Source organism: Bicyclus anynana, chromosome 17, assembly GCF_947172395.1.
Source record: "Bicyclus anynana chromosome 17, ilBicAnyn1.1, whole genome shotgun sequence".
Classification (NCBI taxonomy): domain Eukaryota; kingdom Metazoa; phylum Arthropoda; class Insecta; order Lepidoptera; family Nymphalidae; genus Bicyclus; species Bicyclus anynana.
The window spans coordinates 13756856-13779481 of NC_069099.1; the positions used below are offsets into that span (position 1 = coordinate 13756856).

A 22626-nucleotide genomic window follows, 5' to 3' on the forward strand; every position below is an offset into this window, starting at 1 on the left:
ACGGTTAAGTTTTTAACATTAAGGATAAGCATTATACTTAATTTACAATTCGTAATTAATTAGTTGGTTTGGCAGTGCATTTTTGCATGAAATGCACGCTACTGGGTTTCAGAAAAACATAGTATGAATACGAAGAACCATTCATACAAGAAAGTCCTTTTCCAAGGGAAGAAAAACATACGAATTCGAATAAGCTAAGTCTTGAGTAGATTGTTATAAATAAAGCTTACGTGTTGGGTTTCGAAGTAACCCTAATAAGTAGTAAGAAGTATAAGAATACCATAAATAATGCTTACTTTTTACCCTTATGTTGTGACTGAAAAAAAGAAGTGTAAATATAATAAAGTAAATAAGTAAAGTCGTAAACTTTATCTACTTATTTACTTTACTAATACAGGAAAGTCTAATAACAAATTAATAGAAAATTCAAAAGGGTCCTAATATTATAATATTGTTTTTACTTATAATAAATCTGTAGTGATTAGTGATAAATACTGATGCCAAAAATGCAATCAGTAAAATTTTTGTCTCTGTCTGTCTGTCTGTTCGTTATAGAAAAAAAAACTACTCGACGGATTTTAACGAAACTTAGTACGATTCATACTCCTGGGCAGGTTACAGTATAATTTTCATCACGCTACGATCAGTAGGAGCAGAGCAGTGAAGCTAAATGTTGGGAAAATAGAAAAAGTTACTCCATATTTACGGCGATACTACTGTAAGGGCTGGATTAAAGAGGTCTAAGGGTCGACGAAATCGCGGGCGTTCGCTAGTTCTTTAATAAATTGAATTAGAATTTAAGTAAGTACCTATGTCTAGATTTTCGACCGAACGTGTTTGATGTAATACTAACTCTGTAAATTACAACTAGCTACCTTAAAATGTATCAACCCTTATCTTGCAAGAAATAAATCTACGTACTATATCTAGATGCAAGACGGAGTGCTTTGTAAACATACAAACAGTTTAAGTGCATTGGGAAAATGTTTATCCATCGCTAAGATATATAGACGTATATATGTATATAATGATATATAGATTTAAGACGCATCAGTACCTACGTGTCTTGCACTAAAAGGAAAATGGTGTGAGCTTATCGAATAGAACGAAACTTTACTTTGCTAAAGAACAACATGAAAAAGAACAATAAATGGTGCATTTAATCATCATCATAATTATAATCTATATTCAGCTCATTGTTGAGCATGAGTATCCTCCCAGAATGAAAGGGGTTAGGCCTTAGTCCACCACGCTGGCTCAATGAGGATTGGCAGACTTCACACACGCAGAGAATCAAGAAAATTCTCTGGTATGCAGGTTTCCTCACGATGTTTTCCTTCACCGTTTGAGAGACGTGATATTTAATTTCTTAAAATGCACACAACAGAAAAGTTGGAGGTGCAATAAGCATGCCAAGGATCGGGTTCGAACCTACGCCCTCCGGAATCGGAGGCAGAGGTCATATCCACTAGGCTATCACGGCTACAACTCTCAAGGGAATGAAACCTCATAGTGTACCTACTTCCCGTTGACCTAGAACTATGAAATCTATGCAAGTAACATCTTTAAAGTTCACGTGTACAAGAAAAAATCTCAAAACTATACATACTTTGTAATTAAATCTTAAAAAGCATTTCTGAACTAGGTATTTATAATGATCCTACGTACGGAACCTATGGTAGTCGAAATCGACTCGCACTTGTCCGGTTTTTTTAATTGCAGTTTCAATATTGGTAATTATTATATATACCAATATTATACAGAGGTAAAAGTTGTGAGTCTACTAAACCGATTTTGAAAATTCTTTACCACATTATTTGTGAGTGTCATAGGCTATCCCTTTATTTCCAGAGAAATAAGAAATACGCAGATAAAACCGCGGCATGTCTGCTAGTTTAGTTATAAAATTGTACAACCATAGATATTTTAAGTAGCGTATATGAATATGAAAATATTATGACGATAAACAGTTTTGAAAGGCAATCAAGTCATTTCTTTGATGTTGTATCGTAATACGCCAAAGCGACTGCAGCTTGACCACTTCCGAGAATAAATAACGGAGATTATGACTCCAATTCTAAAAATATAAATACGCTGGATGCAAGCGTCGGTGTTGGTATTTTTGTTTTCCTTGGCAGACGCTCTGTTTAGGATTATAAGTTAAACATTGTTTTAATTATACGTTATTTTAACAACGTCAGTAATTTGAGCCTCAATAGCTCAACGGTAAGAGCGGTCGGACTCATCATCGAGGGGTGGTGGTTCGATCCCCGCCCCGTTGGTCTATTGTCGTACCCACTCCTAGCACAGTCTTTCCCGACTAGTTGGAGGGGAATGGCAATATTGGTCATATTTAAAAAGATATGGCAAATATTCTTTTAAAAAAAAAAAAATTTTGAAGAAGAACATAAGTACTTTTTATTTCCAGCCCAGGGCACATATACCTAACATCTATACATGATATTATCTATCATTTCATTTCATTATAAGCCCATATTCAGCTCACTGCTGAGCTCGAGTCTCCTCTCAATGACAGGGGTTATAGGCCACAATAGTCCACCACGCTGGCCCAATGCGGATTGGCAGACTTCACACACGCAGAGAATTAAGAAAATTCTCTGGTATGCAGGTTTCCTTACGATGTTTTCCTTCACCGTTTGAGACACGTGATATTTAATTTCTTAAAATGCACACAACTGATAAGTTGGAGTTGCATGCCTCAGACCGGATTTGAACCCTCACCCTCCGGAATCGGAGGTAGAGGACATATCCACTGGGCTATTTAGACTATATTATTATTAAAAGGTACCTAAAGTTTGTTAGGTAAGAGGTAATCTCTGGATCTACTAAACCGATATTAAAAATTCTTTTATCACTAGAAAGCTACGGTATTTGTAAGTGTCATCCTACTAATATTATAAACGCGAAAGTTCGTGTGGATGTTTGTTTGGATGTTTGTTACTCTGTGACGCCGCAACTACTCAACTGATTAGGCTGAAATTTGGAATAGAAATAGATTTTACTCTGGATTGACACATATTTTCATACCGGAAAAATCCATGGTTCCCGAGGGATTTGTGAATAACTAAAATTTACGCGAACGAAGTCGCTGGCATCCGCTAGTAGGCCATATTTTATGCCCGTATTCACATAGGAACGGGAACTACACAGGAAAAGCCGTGGGGCGTAGGCTGGTAGTATTTAAAAACAAAGTCATCAGCCTTGTCTGTTTTTCTGTACACGATAAACTCAAAAACTAATATACAAATTTTCATGCGGTTTTCACCAATACATAAACTGTTTCATGAGGAAGGTTTAAGTATTTAATGTTTAATGTAAATTGGTTGAAATAAGATCGTTATTGTTGGAAATGTCAAAAAGGTATGTAGGTATAGTCAAAAATAAAACCTGCAAGTGTAAAATCCATTACCTATTGACTAAGTTAACCTCGTCTTAATAAATGTTATCTATTCTGGTTCTGAGCAAGCCTTAATCGATAGCAATAATGTTTTAATAATTAATTATTGGTAGTGCGCGACGTACGTGCGTGAGAATATTCAATTTCTTGACTGTCTCATAGTTCCGGTTTATGAATAAAAGAGCTGGTGTATTAAGCAACTACTTATCAAACTCCCTTGTCATTTACTAGTACAACTTCCACGTAAACTACCATTATTTCGATAGTGTTTTTTCTGTTGTATTCAAGAAGTTAGTTAGGTATAGTTTACAACGTCTTAGAATTTGATGGAGCCGGCTGCACACTCGAAAAAAGATAACGTCATGCGTCGTTCCCTCGCTCTAGGGTTGCCAAATTTTGTTTACAATAAATAAAATACGTATATTCTGGTCTATGAAGATTATTAAACAGTATTTTAGAAAAACGAACATTTTTTTTTAAATGCTACCATTCCATCAGTATTTTCTTATGACGTTGTCACGTTCATATAGTCAGTAAGCCGACTTTACAGACAACCGATTTTTTTCACTATAGGCCTGCGCATGACTACAATTAAGCCTGAAGGTAAACATTATGGTTAGGCTTAAATTCTATTCCAGCTATACGCTTGCCTTGGTTAAGTAGTGATATGTAGTATTGTTTAAGTATAATTTATTTTATTTTATAAATAAGTTAACTAATTTTCCACTTCGATTGTGAGAATATAAGAAAGAAAATAATACCTACAATATTAATTTGTGTGTTACCTATGACGAAAAATACTTTATTCATATTTTCAATAATTATGAATTAATTCGACTTATTCGACTAATTTAAAAGAAACTTTTCATCTTAAAATAACTAACTGTTATTTTTTTACGAAAAACGCGCATTTTTGCCCACTACGATTATATATATTTTTATAATTTAACATTTATTTTTAATTTGTCTACATTTATTGTCAATAAAAGCGAGTTTAATTTGATATTCATCTAAAAGAAATCGAAAGAAATATCATCTTTATCGTCTCCGTCAGCGCATGGCGCACGGCACAGAATAATCATGTAAAGCGATGTTCATCTCGCGTTCATTACCCATGCTATTGAATTATACACTGAGTAAGCCCTCATTCGCACGAGAGTTTTTTTAACGGACTGTTAGTCTCGAGCTTCTCGGTGTTATAAAAAAAACTTTATTAGTTGAAACTGAGTTTATTGTTTATATTATAACTATGATTCTCACTACAACACAGTCCCTATTACTTTGAATCAATTAATCACGTTTCGCGACTCGCGAGGACCTGCAAAGGGTCTATAGGGGGCTAATATTGTCAGGGCTTACTGCTTAGTCTTATTACTAGTCCAGACCGGCGGACAGCAATTCGGCTAATTACCAGAACGAATGGCTGTCAGAGGCAGAGCTACGGTTTATATAGCATATATATTGCTGACAGAACATTTATATCCGTGTCACAGCTCTTCATTATGAATATGGAATTTAGGGATGTAACAGGACGTTAAAAAAACATTCAAATATAATATGAAGTTAAATGAAGCTCTATTTTCAACGCCCAAATTGAAAATATAACACTACTCGAAAAAAGCGTCTTATTTTAAAAACGCTGTCGGGTGAACATATACAGGAATGCATTCGTGGTATTTGAACGCTTTTTTAACGTCCGTTCAAAAACCTCTCGTGCGAATGAGGGCTAACGTCGGCGTCGTAAAGCGCAGCCGCTCGCATTACTTAAACTAAAAGCCCGCAATGGCCACACAAACCTCATTTTCTGAAAGTTGATTTGCCAGCCTATGCTACCTAGTACGGTAGCCAATTATGCTGTTTGGACTATGATGGCTTTGAAAGGTTTAACAGCCCAGACAATCTACCTAGTAATTATATAGCGTATTTTTGAAATATTTTCCTTATCCCCTAGAGAAATCATGTCCCCGAGCTATTGAATACGTAGCTTCTTTATGGTCTAAAGTATCTTTAACACTAAAATTAAGTTTTTCAATAAGCTTGCATTACAACATACAACCTAGGGTAGAAGTATGGTCTGAAAAACTTTCAGACTTCATGAATGAGGTGTATCCTAAATCGACTTTTGTCTTTTATTTGGTCAGTAAAAACTTAAAATTAAGCTTTTATATTATATATAAGAAAAAAGCCGAGTCTCGAGCCGCCGCTGGATGCTGGCGGCTCGAGACCGTTGTGCTTGGAGGTCCATGCAAGAGGCCTATGTCCAGCAGAGGACGTCTATCGGCTGATAAGGTAAGGTAAGGTAAGGTATAAGAAAAAAGAAAAGCGTACTGACCAAATAAAGATCTCCCACTCAGCATAAAGCTGCAGCTAGCTGCAGCGCTGGTTTTCAGTGGAAGCCTTTAAAACTACAGTCACCCTAAGGCCCCGTAGACCCGGGTCTAGCCCGGCCAGTTGTGAGGGCCATTCGTGACAAAAAAATGTGGGAATAAGCAATGAAAAATAACCAAAATTCACCAATTACAGTAATTTTGAATTTTATAATTTTTTTTTCTTAAACTTAAAATCGTTTTGAATGTTTTATTTAATTGTGCATTATCCCCTAAACCTCGGAAAATTGATTGATTTTGATAAAAGGCAGTAAAATTAATTCTTTAAATGGACGTTTTTATGATGGAAGCTTGGTCTGAGAAGAGCCCACAACAAACTGAACCAGGGTATATTTTTTTCACCACCATCCACATTACCATTTTACAAACTTATCTAGAACGAATACACACTTACATACAAACACACAAAACACTATACACAATCGTGTAGTGCTATTGAATACGTAGCTTTTTTATCGTCTAAAGTATCTTTAACACTAACATGAAATTTTTTTTCTATAAGCTTGCATTTAACCTAAGGTATGGTCTGAAAAACTTTCAGACTTCATGAATGAGGTGTATCCTAAATCGACTTTTCTTTCTTTCTTTTTTTCTTTCTTTCTTTAAAAGTATGTCTGGCTATCGCACGCTCTCACACTACTTAGTGCAAAATCTTGTACAACAACTTCTGTGGAACAAACTTGTTAAGTCACTTTAAATGTTTCAAACCAGGCTGCATTACACAAAGTGATAAGCTTTCAGTATTTCCGTTACTCGTGGTAGGTTTATAAGATAGCGGCGAAGCTAGCGAACGCCTGCGACTTCGTCCGCGTGAAGTTCAGTTTTTCACAAACCATGGATTTTTCCGGGAGAAAAAGTAGTATATATGTTAATCCAGAATAAAATCTATTTCGATTCTAAATTTATAAAGCTTTACCTCTTTACAATATTAGTATAGATTATCCTTCCCCTGGATTATATCTATCTCTGTGCTAAATTTCATCAAAATCGCTTCAGTTGGTAAGCCGAAAATATGTATGACTATCAGTTTAAAAACTTTTAATTATATTTTATAAGAAATATAATTAAGCCGAATTAGAAGTCGGTTAAAAATGAAATAATTAGACAACTATAAGAATCATCATACCTATGACAGTTGTACCCTGAGGTCAATTATCAAACATTATTAATTATAACACACACATAACACATAATCACTTATAACACATTAACACAACACACATTTTTTCCATCACCTCTATTAAATCCAAAGGAAAATAGTTCATTTTTGATTCATATTAATTAATTGTTTTATTTTTAATTTCACTTTAGGTAAAGTACCGGAAAGACACAAACGTCTCGTTCAACGTTTACAAATACACTAAATTGTTTAAATAACACTCCAATACTGAATACAGTGACTAAGCTGTATGCACAGAATAAAGAATGATCCAGAATGAGTCATTACAAGCAGCGGTGAAGCCGTGTGAAACCCATAAAAAAACGTCACGCGTCTCCTTGTCATCCGCATATATAAACGTTTTTCATTATTTGTTTTTCAAAATTTAACAATGTTAGTTAAAATATTAATCAATAATTATTACCAATAAAAATACTCTTCATCTTATTTCTTCAGTTTTTTGTAGACAGTTTTTAAAATATTTAAAAACGTAAGACACTTTTCTTGAATAATATTGAAAATTATTGATGCGACGCTTCGTGTCGTACTGACTTGAGAATGTATTCGTTTTTGAAATCAATTTGTAACGGCTACGACACCGTCGTATTCCGTGCGCTCTATCTGCCTCTTATTCTTTAATCTGTGGCTGTATGTATACAGTAGGTAGGTAAAGCTCTTTGCTATGTTAGTAATAAGGACGGAAGTTATACATGATACGTAATACCTATGACTGATATTCATACTGCATGATATCATTATGATTCTAGCAAAAAATACCTTTTAAAATAACTGTTGGCCAATTTTCTATTTTGGTCTTTATTATCAACCCAAAAACAATTCAATTGACATAATGTCATCCACATACTCCGATACATATTAAAAATATCATCCGGTGCTTACGGTGGATATCATATAACTTGTTGTACTTTGTTGACTGAATATCAATAAGCCTTTATTGATGTTCAGTCAGTGAGACAGTGAGACTGTCGATATCGACGAGATAATGCAACTGGCACTCTGCACTTCACTAGTAAGCTAATTAAGAAAATTAAGAAAATTCTCTGGTATACAGGTTTCCTCACGACGTTTTCCATCACCGTTTGAGACACGTTATAATTAATTTCTTAAAATGCACACAACTGAAAAGTTGGAGGTACATGCCTCGAACCGGATTCGAAATCACGCCTTCCGGAATCAGGGGCAGAGGTCACTTCCACTGGGCTATCACGGCTCATAGTTAATTTTCCTTGAATAATATAACCCTAGAGCTATGGGGAACACACCCAAGCAACCTGTATATGTATTGCAAGCACACAAGCGTAATATCACGATTTATTGAATGAGACAGCTAAATATAATTTCACAAAACTTTCGAGACGAGTAAAACCGTGGGACCGATTATACAATAAGCAACCGTTATGCTATGGCGATATTAGCCGCTTGTGAGTCTGCCGCAGACAATACAAAATTTATTTCATCATATTTTTTTTTAATCCATAGATATATTTATTAAACACCCGCGACTTCGTCCGCGTGGAAATCAATGTAAAGATTCACCACATTAGGGGGTTTTAAAAATTCTTGAATCACATTATATTTCGTGTTTTTTCTAAGATTTATGAACAATTTTTTAAAACTGTAACTCTAAAAATTAAGGACTTTCCATACAAACTTTCAACTCCTATTTCACCCCTTCTATTTTTATTTTAGAGTTATAAAGTACCCTATTTTTTTCCAAGGTTCCGTTTACCATTATACCGAAATTCATCTTGATTGGTTCAGCCATTTAGTTGTAAAAAGGTAACAAACAGACAGATTAACTTACTTTCGGAGGCTGGGCTATCATGGATTCAATAGATGGGGATCAATTTGTCAGTTCTAGATTATTAATACGGTCATATATGCAATTAATACGGTCAGCCACATTTTGGGGAACGGTCATGTCACACGTGCCCTCGAAGTAAACAAAGGTGACGTGGTCTAATTGGTGAAATATAATCTCTTAAGCCCTCAGACCAATTATTGTACAGGACCTGCCTCGTTAGATGTTACGTTTCTGTCAAAGTATCGTGATCAACGATCTAATGCGATTATAAAAACTGTATCTATATAATAGATGCTAAATAGTTGTAATCGTGTTCGTCGGTTAAAGAGCTCCGTAAAAGTACCTTTTTGTGTAATTGAATTGTGTAAAAACGGGCACAAACTTCTAGTTTAGTATAAGATCTATACCAAATCTAAGCTCGTTTTCCTCAGAAAATGACAGACAATTTTGTTCGTGACTCTGAGTGCGATACAGGTCCTTTTATGATTGGTCTGAGCTTAAGCCACAAACTAAAAAACAATTACAGGTTCAATTATTTTTATGGAACTCTTAACCAGTAGCACAATTAGTAAAGGCTACACTGTGCCCAAATTTTCCGCTAGTTTCTAAGATGCGATGAAAATAAGATGAAACTTTCTTTCAAAATTCTCCAATTGCCAGGATACTCATCCAAATAAGCCAACCTATGTACAGCCTAACAGATGAGAGCCGTGACAGCCCAGTGGATATGACCTCTGCCTCCGATTCTGGAGGTTCTGGGTTCGAATTCAGACCGGGGCATGCTCCTCCAACTTTTCAGTTGTGTGCGTTTTAAAAAATTAAATATCAGTGTCTCAAACGGTGAAGGAAAACATCGTAAAGAAACCCGTATAACTGAGAATTTTCTCAATTCTCTGCGTGTGTGAAGTCTGCCAATCCGCATTGGGCCAGCGTGGTGGACTATTGGCCTAACCCCTCTCATTCTGAGAGGAGACTCGAGCTCAGCAGTGAGCCGAATATGGGTTGATAATAATGATGTACAGCCTTTTATTCGTAATTTGGTATCGTAACGGTCATGGACTATACAGTAGAAACTCAGTACTTGTAAATTAAGCCTACTCGAAATAAACGCAAAATTTGATTCGATTTCTTTCGCTATTTGCCTGGTAACCCTATAATTGGTATACGTATAAAAATGGCTTAATATAGTGGTATTTCCATCACTATGACAACATGTTCGTAAACTTTACCTATAATTAAGACTCCTTCGGTTTCGTGACTGTTACCGACTTGCCATGAAATTGTTGTCGATACTTATTATACAACTTAAAATTTATTATGTCTGCAACCCAGACTTCAAGCTATATTCGGGTAGTTTAATAGCAAACCTAATGTCGTGTCTGTATCATCTGTCTTCATAATAGCTAAGATAAAATAAAAAGAACTTTCAATTACAAAATTGTAATACAATACTATTACAATTGATTACTTCAAGTTTTTCGTTAATCTTGATGAGACGCGCAACTTTTTTATATAAAAGATGACGCCTGGAAGAGTGATAAATAAGTCTATTAGGCACATTTATCACTCGTCTAGGCAGTTAGTTTCTTCTAGCTCTTCTAGATCCAAATGTTCCCCGGTGTACCAAAGAAGTAACATTTGAAGCTGTCTTATTTTTTCTGTTACCAACAAGTTTAACAAACAACAAAACGAACAAACAAACCAATCATAAGTCTTCAAAAATATCATAATACCCAAGCCGTATATGTCATATCATTAGGTGCCTTCTTCCAGCTGAAGTTTGGCGGTCATGTGTAGAAAACTCTGCCGGTCTTTTGCAGTATTTTTAAGCTGTGTATATGTTAACTTGGTCCACTCTTTGACATCATCTATCTACTTTCTCTGCTGCATAATTATGCACTCGAAAGTAAATTGTCGGGTTTAATTATTAAGTAATAGTTTAATTGTTAGGGTAGGCCTGGGCCGGGAATGGGCATTCCCTTTTGAATTTTGCGACATAACGCGAAGACTCATTAAGAATTATATCTTTCGATTTGAGATCAGAGATTTCGCACAAGCTTTAGAAGTCAACCCAAGTAACCTAACAGGTTTGTCTGCCACTATTATAAACACCTCAGCGACGTAACCGTCAATTTGCCTAACCTCCATTACGTTGTAATCAATTAAGCGGCACCATTGGGTGCCGTTATGTTACCGTTGCCCTGATTTGATTGCAATTAATGGTATTCGACATGGGTTATATATAACAACATAACACTTTAATGTAATCAGGGTGATTTAAAAAAACTGGTTTTTATATCATCATCATCAACCCATATTCTGAGCTCGAGTCTCCTCGCAAAATGAGAGGGGTTAGGCCAATAGTCCACCACGCTGGCCCAATGCGGATTGGCAGACTTCACACACGCAGAGAATTAAGAAAATTCTCTGGTATGCAGGTTTCCTCACGATGTTTTTCATTCACCGTTTGAGACACGTGATATTTAAATTAACTTAAAATGCATATAACGGAAAAGTTGGAGATGCATGCCCTGAACCGGATTCGAACCTACACCCTCCGGAATCGGAGGCAGAGGTCATATCCACTGGGTGAAACATAGTTGAGGCCTACCACCAGACATTAACCATTTAAAAAATATGTAAACCTTACAAGACATGTTTTTATATACAAGTACGTGTCAAAAACCATGTCTTCCTACGTAAATAGATACGTCAATTACCTCAAGCCAGCGATTGTTCAGTAGAGCGAGGCATGTTGATTCATTCAAATCGTTTACCGGTTTCCTTGTATTGCTAACGTTTGGCGTGGCCGGTATAGCAACAATGAGTTATTGAATTCAATCTAGATTCTAAACAGCTAAGCTTTATAAAAGAGACTTTTTGTCCGTCTACTTTGAAAATGAGCAAAAAATAAAACCGGTTTGATTGTGTCATTTAGATTCAAATGGTTATCAATTGGACAGAAGATTTGATTTGAACCAACCAGTTTACTTTAAAAGGTTATATTTTGAACATCTTGGTCTGGGAGCAGTGGCATAGAGTGCCTTGGAGGGAACCTGTATCAAAATTAGTTGGGGGGTCCAATTGATGAAGGGTAAAAATTTTTCACAAAAAAAAACAAAAATGCTCGCTTAAAATAAATATGACGTAGCCTACACGTATGTACTCATAGGATGTTTCTAACTTTCAGGCGCATGCTTAAGCAAGGAATTAAGTGAGATTGTGGATAACATTTTTCTAAATTTGCTTCCACACGTAAAGGGCCCCGGTACCGGGGTACTCAGGCCCGGGTCCGGACAATGAGGTTTTTTTTTATTCTTTACAAGTTAGCTCTTGACTATAATCTCACCTGATGGTAAGTGATGATGCTTTCTAAGGTGGAATCGGTCTAACTTGTTAGAAGGAGGATGAAATCCACACCCCTTTCGGTTTCTACACGACGTCGCACCGGAACGCTAAATCGCTTGGCGATACATCTTTGTCGGTAGGGTGGTAAGTAGCCACGGCCGAAGCCTCCCACTAGCCAGACCTGGACTAATTAAGAATACCTCAATCCGTCCAGCCGGGGATCAAACCCAGGACCTCCGTCTTGTATGTCCACTGCGCCACGGAGGCCGTCAAAATGTGACATTCTTGACAACAAACTTGTTTTTAAATACAGAGGACCATATTTATTAATATTACTAACGCACAACGGAGGAATTATCACTGACTCAGTGTTTGACTAACAAGCGACTCCATTATTAATTTCAGTCATACGTAAGTTGATAATCATTACGTGTGGCTTGAGCCAAGTTCCTTTAACGAGGATGTTGTATTAATTGGCCTCCGTGGCGCAGTGGTATGCGCGCTGGATTTACTAGACGGAGGTCCTGGATTCAATCCCCGGCTGGGCTGATTGAAATTCTCTTAATTGGTCCAGGTTTGGCTGATGGAAGTCTTCGGCTGTGGCTAGTTACCACTCTACCGGCAAAGACATACCGCCAAGTGATTTAGCGTTCAGGTACAATGTCGCGTAGAAAACGAAAGGGGTGTAGATTTTCATATGACTTGTTAGACGTGTTAGCCCGATTCCATCTTAGATTGCATCATCACTTACCATCAGGTGAGTCAAGGGCTAACTTGTAAAGAATAATAAGAAAAAAGTACTCATCTGTAAAGTTACATTGCCTCTTGAATTTGTATTTGTATGGAGTATATAAGTATAGCAGAATTTTCAAAGCGTAAAATCTCACCTAATGGTAAGTGACAATCTATACTAATAATATAAAGCTAAAGAGTTTATTTGTTTGATTGAACGCGCTAATCTCAGGAACTACTGGTCCGATTTAAAAAATTCTTTCAGTGTTAGATGGCCCATTCATCGAGGAAGGCTATAGGCTATATATTATCCCCGTATTGCTACGGGAACGGGAACCAAACGGGTAAAACCGCGCAGCGTCAGCTAGTGCAATCTAAGATCGAAGCGGGCTAACTTGCTAGGAGTAGGATAAAAATCCACACCTCTTTTGATTTCTACGCGACATCGTACACGGAACGCTAATCGGTACCTACGTCTTTGCCGGTAGGGTGGTAAATGCCCACGGGCGAAGCCACCAGCAAGACCTGGACCAATTAAAAAATCAATCGGCGCAGCCAGGGATCGAACCTAGGACTTCAGTAGAGAACAAAAACAAAATAAGGTACTTATGGTAGGAGCTGAACAATTTTCAGACTTCATAAAATAGAATACATCTGGCTATGCAATAAGTCCAATAAAGTGTTTTCAGATAGCATTGGTACGGTGACAGTTTTACTCTTGAAAGTTTGCCGCGATTCACGATAATAGTACGTATTATGAACGTCATAAGGCAACTGTCACCGTAGCGTAGATGTTAACAACGCGCAGTCAACCGCCAATGCTATACTCCGCGCCACGAAACAAGTCCCGTAATTACAGCGCTAATGTCGTAATGGCGCTCATTGTAATTTAGTAATGGCTCAGACCAATGGGGATGATGACTAGGTTTGAATATATTGATTTTTATGATACATTCGGGTAAATAGGGTCAATGTTAACTAATTTATACATAAAAAGCAAAGATTGTCTGGATATTTGCAAAATAAATGAGATTATAAAATTTCAAAAACTATTAAAAAAAATTTATCGTAATTAGATGAAAATTCATACAGTTTTAGCTTCCTTACATTAAATATGACATTTTTTATTATATGAACTATAAAGATAAACGCACAAATAACAAAGATATTAGTAATTTTGTTTGAACGCGCATACAAATCTAACGATCATTACATTGCCTATGACGTCATTTTTTCGAGCCATTTTGTATAGGGCGTTTTTCAGGGATCCGCGGCAACGCCGCAAATCTGACTCTTTAAATCCCTGTAGCTCCGAAAGTAATGATCGCAGATACCCTGTTCCTTTTACAAAATTGCTTTACTATTAGTATACTCTTAATTTATATACAATTTAAAAAACTGTCATCATCCCTATTATAGAAGGACCTGTATCACACTCATAGTCACGAGCAAAATTGACTGCCATTTTCTGAGTAAAACGAGCTTAGATTTGGTATATATATTATACTAAACTAGAAGTTTTTGCCCGTTTTTTACACCATTCAACTACACAAAAACATTTTTACGGAGCTCTTTAATCGACGAACACGATTACAACTATTTAACATCGATTCTATAGAGACAGTTTTTATAATCGCATTAGATCGTTGATCATATACTTTGATAGAAAAGTAACGTCTAGCGAGGCAGGTTCTATACAATAAATAATTGGTCTGAGAGTAATGGCAGTCTTATTGGCATTTGTGTAAGGCGCTGTCAATTTTAGTTCAGGTTTTAGCTGCGGGACTTCTTTCGTGGCGCGGCATTACATTAAATAAAAAATAAAAACAGACACGCGACGCGTCTATTTGTAGTATTTAATATTTCACAGGCGTCGCTGCAGTAAAGTTGCCAGTCTAAAATATTAAAGTGAACTAAAACCGGCTGGTACGTCGACATATTAAAAATGAAATCCAATCTACTCTAGAGCTTTTATACCGGTACAAGGGAACTTAATGGATATTTTAATTTGAGTTTTCAGTAAAGTTTTCATTTAGTACGAGTGTATTAATCGACAGCCCCGTTGGTTAGCCTATGTGGCTGAGGAACACACTAGGTCCTGGGTTCGAATCCTGAGTAAAACTGTTAAATACTGAGCCCTTTTTTCAAGTAATTTTCAGTGAAAATTCTCAGCTACAGTGGAAACATTGGTGGTAGCTTTTTTGGGTGTAAGGGAGAGATTAGTGCCAGTCAGCCTCCCTAACTGCCAACCTCACCTGATCGTAGAGCACCCTGCAGATCGATCATACCATATTACCTCCGTTTGATGGCCTCCGTGGCGCAGTGGTGTGCGCGATGGATTTACAAGACGGAGGTCCTGGGTTAGATTCCCGGCTGGGCCGATTTAGGTTTTCTTAATTGGTCCAGGTCTGGCTGGCCCAATTAAGAAAACCTCAATCGATCAATTTAAATAGATAGCCCATCCATAAAGACTTCGGCCGTGACTAGATACCACCCGACCGACAAAGACTTACCGCCAAGCGATTTAGCGTTCCGGTACGATGTCGTGTAGAACCGAAAGCGGTGTGGATTTTCATCCTCCTGCTAACAAGTTCGCCCGCTTTCATCTTAGATTGCATCATCACTTACCATCAGGTAATATTGTAGGCAAGGGCTAACTTGTAAAGAATAAAAAAATAACCATTTTTACAGGTTAGACTATCAAATGGAACATGCCAGTGATGAGCAATAGCTAGCAAGCCTTGCAATGACCACCCTGGCATGCTCGACGTGGTCATTATCGGCCAAAACCTATGTTCAGCAGTGGACGTCCATCGTCTGATAATGATGGGTAGCTTTTTCCTTCAACTATGACAAAAAATTTACGATTCTTCAGATTGGTATTTGAAAGATCTAAACACCTACTTTTTTCATTAAAGTAGGTGGTAAACTAAACAAACAAGTTTTATTAACGTCTTAGACTTAATCTTCTTCTTCTCTACTATATAAAAATAAGTCGGGTTTTCCTTCCTGACGCTATAACTCCAGAACGCACAAACCGATTTCCACGGTTTAGCATTCGTTGAAAAGGTCGCGGGCTCCGTGAGGTTTATAGCAAAGAAAATTCAGGAACAGGTCCCGTACCTGTTCCTGAATTTTCTTTGCTAGGGTAGGGGTAGAGTTGGGTAGGGGTAGTTGAAAGTTTACATCGAGTTTCAGGCGGACGAAGTCGCGGGCGTCCGCTAGTTTATGTTTAAAACTACTACTATAGTTGGAACAAGGTTGATCGATACGTATATTTATAAAATTTTAACACGACATTGTTCCACTTTATGCATTAACTAGGCCGCTACTCTAAAATAAGTTTTAATTGCTTTTTTTTTAATTTTTTATTGATTTTTGCATTCGTACCGATACTCGTTCTTATTACTTTTATTTTATTCGTCATTCAAAAAGTCTTTTTACTAGTTAAAAGAAAAAATAATTTAAGGCAGAGAAAGAATATACAGTTAAGCTACCATAACAGAATTAACCAATAAGGTTAACTTTGTTGAGGTTGCGTAACTGAATTTTGCTTTTAAATTTATCTAAAATTACTAAACTATCTGAAATTTCTTGAAAAATACGCATTCAAATAGATAACCAAACCAAAACGGCTCAGTAATTTTTGAAAAAAACCACAGAAAACATAATATATTTATAGGTACTTACGACCCTAAGTCGTAGTTATATAATTAAACATAAGAATCCTCCTTTTTTGAAATCGGTTAACAAAGCCTTCAATTTCGAATTACGACCTTCAAGAATTCCATTACGAAATTCTCACCTTTTCTAGTACCCTAATAAGTCGAAAGCAATTTTGCAGGTAAATACACCCCGTATACAGGATCGAGTAATAGTTACACTCCGTATACCCTTTCATTTGAAGGGACGGAAACCGTTACTAAACTGGACTTAAAGCATTTATACATATGCCAACTAGTCGGATTCTAACTCGTCTGACTCAGATGAAGAATAATTATTATTATTTAGATGTTTTTGAAATACATGTGGCTTGAAAATTCTTGTATGATTTCTTTAGATATTATAATTTATTTTATTATGTACCTACCTTCGTGGTTTTTTTTGTAAAAAAAAATATTTCATAATACACAGCATTAGAGAAGACCTACAGAACTGCATGGCCTTACTCATTGACGCACTGTTTGCAAATAAGACGGTTATTTGCAAACTGTTTAAGAGTCGAGTTGGATCTATTAGACGTGTCGCGTTTTACCTGCCATTCTACAAAATTAATATTTTAGTTTAACTGATGTTATTTATATTATAGGACTCAAAAGGTGATTACAAATATAAGAAAACTAATGTCGAACAAAGGTTATGATTCACAACACTTGTCAGGACAACTTAATTAACAAATCAAACTGTAACCAAAATAAGACCCTAGAATGGCAGAGAATGACCTTGAGTGGAGTCACGTACTTGTGAACGATGTGTGTAGGGTTAAAGGCGCCTTTTACTGATATCAAACACTCCCCTTTTCCACTCAAGTCACTCTCCCTGCCTATCCCAAGTAACCCATAAAGAATTACACAACAAGGGATGTGGACGGCTCGAACGCCACGAGCACACTGAAGCCGACACTAGATCGAGCGACGTCATATCTGTCACAGACTACTATTTCCATCACTAAACGGCGATAACATTTATGATTGTCAGTATTCAAACTTGAAGCCCGCACAGTCAGAAATAGTTCCGCTGTTCTTAGTTCTGCGTTATACGTTCTTTGTAACGTATATACCACAGTACAGATACACATGGCGGATGATCAGATCGATCAGATCAGATCTGTGCAGTGGTAATTATTATAAAACTGTAAAGTGGCGTAGAACAGTATAACTTAGGAGGAGAACTTAGAACGCTCTTTGTGTCTGTGCATGCCCTTCCTTCTGACAAGCTTCAAGTCAGCATGTCTATCGAAAGCGTTATTGTAAGAAATAATAAGAACAGCTGTTCGCACACCTGCCCTGTCGCGCCGGCTGCGAAGACATCTTGTATTCTTGACTTGTTATAACAATTAACAACGGCTGCCGAGTTCGATCTTTGAGAAGGGCGTATTTATAATGCACAAATGTCAATTGATTACGTCATGGCTTGAAGATCAACTCGAGCTCTAAATAAAACTCTTGTTAGAATAATGTACATACTACAACTTTGCAGAACCCATCATATTTTACAAAAAGTGTCGCGACAGCATACGCCTATCTATTACAGTCATGACACAATTAGGTGCAATTAGTGTTATTTTATTTAAAAAATAATAAAGGAAATGCCGCCTTTAGACGTCGGTCGCCGTCGGTTAGAAATATCATAAAGCAAATAGCGAATATTTCCATTGATGCATATCAAATAGGCCCTTAATCCAAGGGCACAATACACCAAAGTCCACAGCATATAAGATTAAGCTTTGCGGAATGTACTTGTGGAGTTAGGAATACCTCCGACCTTCATGCCTTCATTTTCCACATACCCGAGAATCCTTCATATTAACATGCCTTCATGCGCGCATTTGCCGGGGGTTGGCAAGGTCAAGACTATTTGTTTTATAATATATTTCTGAGTACTTGAATGATTACTAAAATACTCATAGAAATAGACGAACACAATAATTAAGCTTTATTGAAATAAACACAAAACAATCATCCTCGAATAATATTTGCTTTCAATCTAGATAGCTTTCTGAGTAAGTACCTACTCGAATGGAATGAGTAGGTACGTAGGTAACACATGACAACATATAGCTATAAAGCTGAAGAGTTTGTCTGTTTGTTTGTTTGGTTGGTTGAACGTGTGAATCTCATTAGCTACTTGCCCGATTTGAAAAATACTTTCAGTGTTAGATAGCCCATTTATTAAGGAAGGCTATAGGTTATATATTATCACGCTAAGACTAATAGCCTATGTGTTAATTTAGAGTAAAATTTATTTCCATTTGGGTTGCAGGGAGCCACTGGATACTCGCGGCTCGAGACCGTTTTGTTTGGAAGTCCATGCAAGAGGCCTATGCCCAGCAGTGGACTTCCATCGGCTGATAATGATGATGATGATGACTTGTATGAGTAGGTACTAACTTGGAAACAATGACGTGCACTTCATACTGCAAAAATGCGTTGCCAATCTTGTAGATGCAGTGCCTATATTAAAGAAGATTTCCCATTTGTATGGTGTCCTAGTTAAAACTTTTGTACACGCCACTGTCTAATGATATAGACCATATCATTAAACAGTGGATTATTGCAAGAAACACAAAATATTATTGCTAACGTTGAAAGAAAGTCAAAACAATGAATTGTTTATAAATTTAAACAATTGATTAGTAAACTTAAACATCTTTCATAAATATCGCAGTTATAAACAAACCCTGGTAAAAAAACATGTAAACAACTTTTGGACGACGAAGTTAAATTGTATTTTACAAAAAAAATCATAATCGGAAAATCCTCATTCTGAGAAAATTTGTTGAAAACTTTGGGAAGGATAAGGAGATTATCCTCAGAACAGAGGCAATTTGAACCAAATGTACACAACGGGATGATGCTCAAAGTTTGGTGAAGTAAAACTGTACTCGTCAAGGGAGCATCTGTTACAGGAATAATAAATATTGAGAAAGTTTCGTTAAGTAGATACTTGGAAGAATAATACCTTGTCTCTTCGGATAACAGAAGTAAATCACATTAATATTATAATTAACTGATTACGGAATTTCGGATAACGCAATCGTTTATTTTAAATTTGCACATTTCCAACAGAACGAGAATCCCTCGATATCTTTTTTTTTGCATTCAAATGTTTGTAAAATAATGTAAAATGCAAAATAATTAATTGCCAATCGGCTAAAAATAGAGTTTTTTGATGATGATGATGAATTTATTTAATTATATTTTATTAGAAGAGTTTGGCTAATGAAAGTAGAGACTGAAATGACCCACCAAATAAAAAAAAAATCGGAGTAAATTCTCAAAATTATAGTGCAAATATAACTGAATAACTCCAACTAATGGTTTATTATTATAATTATCGTATTCTGTAGTACTAGTAAAATGTACAGACAGGGTAAATCCAGAGATTAGTGCTATCAAACAGACAGACAGATCAGAAATGTTGAAAATTAAAAAAAAAAAGATTTGTGTTGTTCTTCTAAGTAACTGTTTATTCGTCCATATTCAATTGTTGGTAATTTTTACCCGATTGCAAGAAGGGTTATATTCAAAGTAAGTACCTAGGTACTGTCTGTACTTTCGATTTGTTCTCTTCTCAGACCAATTATCGAAGGACCTGTATCGCACTCATAGTCACGAACAAAATTGTCTGTCATTTTCTGAAGAAAACGAGCTTAGATTTGGTATATATCTTATACTAAATTAGAAGTTTTTGCCCGTTTTTTACACCAATCAATTACACAGAAAGGTATTTTTACGGAGCTCTTTAACCGACGAACACGATTACAACTATTTAACATCGATTCTATAGAGACAGTTTCTATAATCCCATTAGATCGGTGATCATATACTTTGACAGAAAAGTAACGTATAGCTAGGCAGGTCCTATACAATAATTGGTCTGAGGTTCTCTTAGATAACAGATCAATAATGCCAACATCAACAAAATAGAAATTTGATCTTGATATTGGTTAGTAAAGCTTCTCAGGTGTACATAAGGTTGTGAAACAACCAAACCGCATCTTGTTTTCCGATATTCTGAATGTTGTAATAACAACAATAAATAAATTATTGCTGTTTGTTTCCTCATTTGAATCAGACAACAAAGAATATATTACCAAGAAATTTAATCCAGGCAGATTTATTTATGTACTTACTACGTCCTGAACAGACTAGTAGTAAAGTCACTATCGGCAGACATGACTTTACAAAAGTGCTTGTATAGTAGAAGTCAAGTCAAAAATAAATGAATACATGAATTTGAATTGAATTTGGAATATTGGTATCTATTGCTCAAATAGTTTCTACGCGACATACCTACTATCGGAACGCGAAATTGCTAGGCGGTAAGTGTTTTCTTAATTCTCTACGTATGTGAAGTCTGCCAATGCACTTTGGGCCAGCGTGGTGAAATATTAGCCTAACCCCCCTCATTCTGCAAGGAGACTCGTGCTCAACAGTAAACCGAACATGAGTTGTCAATTATAGTGATGAAGTGTTTGTCTAAAGGGTGGTCTTTACAGCCGAAGTCTTCCACCACTTAGACCCGAGACCACCAATTTTGAAAAACTAAATGGACCCGAGATGGAAAACAAAACCAGGCTCCTCCTGTAGAAACCCAAAGCCTTACCAACTGTGTCTGAAGATGTAGGTTACAGAATTTTCAAGACCATTTAAAATCATAGACAACGTTTGCTTGTAACTCCAATCACCTAGAGGCTCCCCAGAAGTTTGTTTATGAAATGCAATGAAGGATGATTCAACATTCAGCCCCTGGCTGAATGCTGGTTTGGGGGGACTAGTTGTGGTTGTAGGGGCTAATCTCTGGATCTACTGAACTGATTTTAAAAATTCTTTTACTAATAGAAAGCCACGATGTTTGTGAGTGTCATGGGCTATATTACTTATTACGGTATTCTCACTGGAACGGGAACTACGCGAGTGAAACGGCGGGGCGTCAAGCAAGCGTCTGCTAGTAAAACAAATAAATGGAAAGAAATTCCGACAGGTTTAAACGTTATATCCCCAAATCGGTTTCAGGGTTTGCCTGGGATTGCTCGCCAAATCGCTTGGGGGCTCGGATTTACAGCGGTTATTTACGACAGGCGGTATTCCCTACGTATGTATACCTATGGCAGTCTAGGAATTATAAATTGCCAACCAAGGGAAGGAATTACCGTTTTTTTGCCGCTTAAACTGAGAAAAAAAAATCCTAGTGCGCCATGCTTAAAATACGTAGCAAATCAGACACTATTGCATATAGCCGGCACTATTTTGTATACAAGCTCCTTATGTAACATGGTGTTGCTTCTAAACGGCACTGTAAGCTGCATCATTACTCAGTATACGGCGCCTATTGTACGTATGCTGCACCTGTAGTAAATAGTAGCTTATTTATCTCAGTGTACGTAGGTAGGTACCTGTCTATACTCATTGTAGTCTAGGAATTATAAATTGCTAACCAAGGGAAGAAAGTTACTGATATAATAATTTCTTAAAATGCTCTTAAAATACTCGTAAAAAAAAAAGTTGGAGATGCATGTCCCAGACGGGATTCGGACCTACATCTTCCTAATCGAAGGCAGAGGTCATATCCACTGGGCTATCACAGCTCATACTAGAGGTAGGGTGCCCATAATTCATTATATATTTTTCTAGTTACGTATTATTACAAAGTAATTGGGTAATAAACACCCTTATAAAACACCTTAGCACCTAAAAGCTTAGCAGTAAAGCTCGTGTACCTACTGTTAAGTTTTTATGTGCGGAAGCTTACCTCACGTTTTCGCAAGACACGTTTTCACGTGTACGAAACAAACAGTTGGCGAGCGAAGTTTGCTTACGAACTTTAATGTTTATGTTAAGGGAAATTCATTTTCTTTGCTTTAGTCATAGTCATAGATAAAAGAACTGTCACGTAGTAGCGGTGGGACACCAGTCTATTATTTATTTTTATTTTTAAGTATAAAAAAATGTTTAATGTACTATTTTTATGACGTGTCAATCAGTAAGTTTCCTTAAATATTTAGGCTAACCGTTGCCGGGTATGTTGTACTATT

At 36.5% G+C, this 22626-nt stretch overlaps 1 protein-coding gene across 1 annotated transcript in view; it reads right to left on the reverse strand.

Moving 5' to 3' along the window:
• Positions 1 to 7137, reverse strand: part of LOC112049489 (tumor necrosis factor, alpha-induced protein 8-like protein 2 A) — a 45649-nt gene extending 38512 nt beyond the window's left edge. The window contains exon 1 of the mRNA XM_024087371.2: positions 6932 to 7137. The gene's annotated coding sequence lies outside the window, so the exon portion shown is untranslated. The remainder of the gene's footprint in view (positions 1 to 6931) is intronic.
• Positions 7138 to 22626: the final 15489 nt, after the last annotated feature.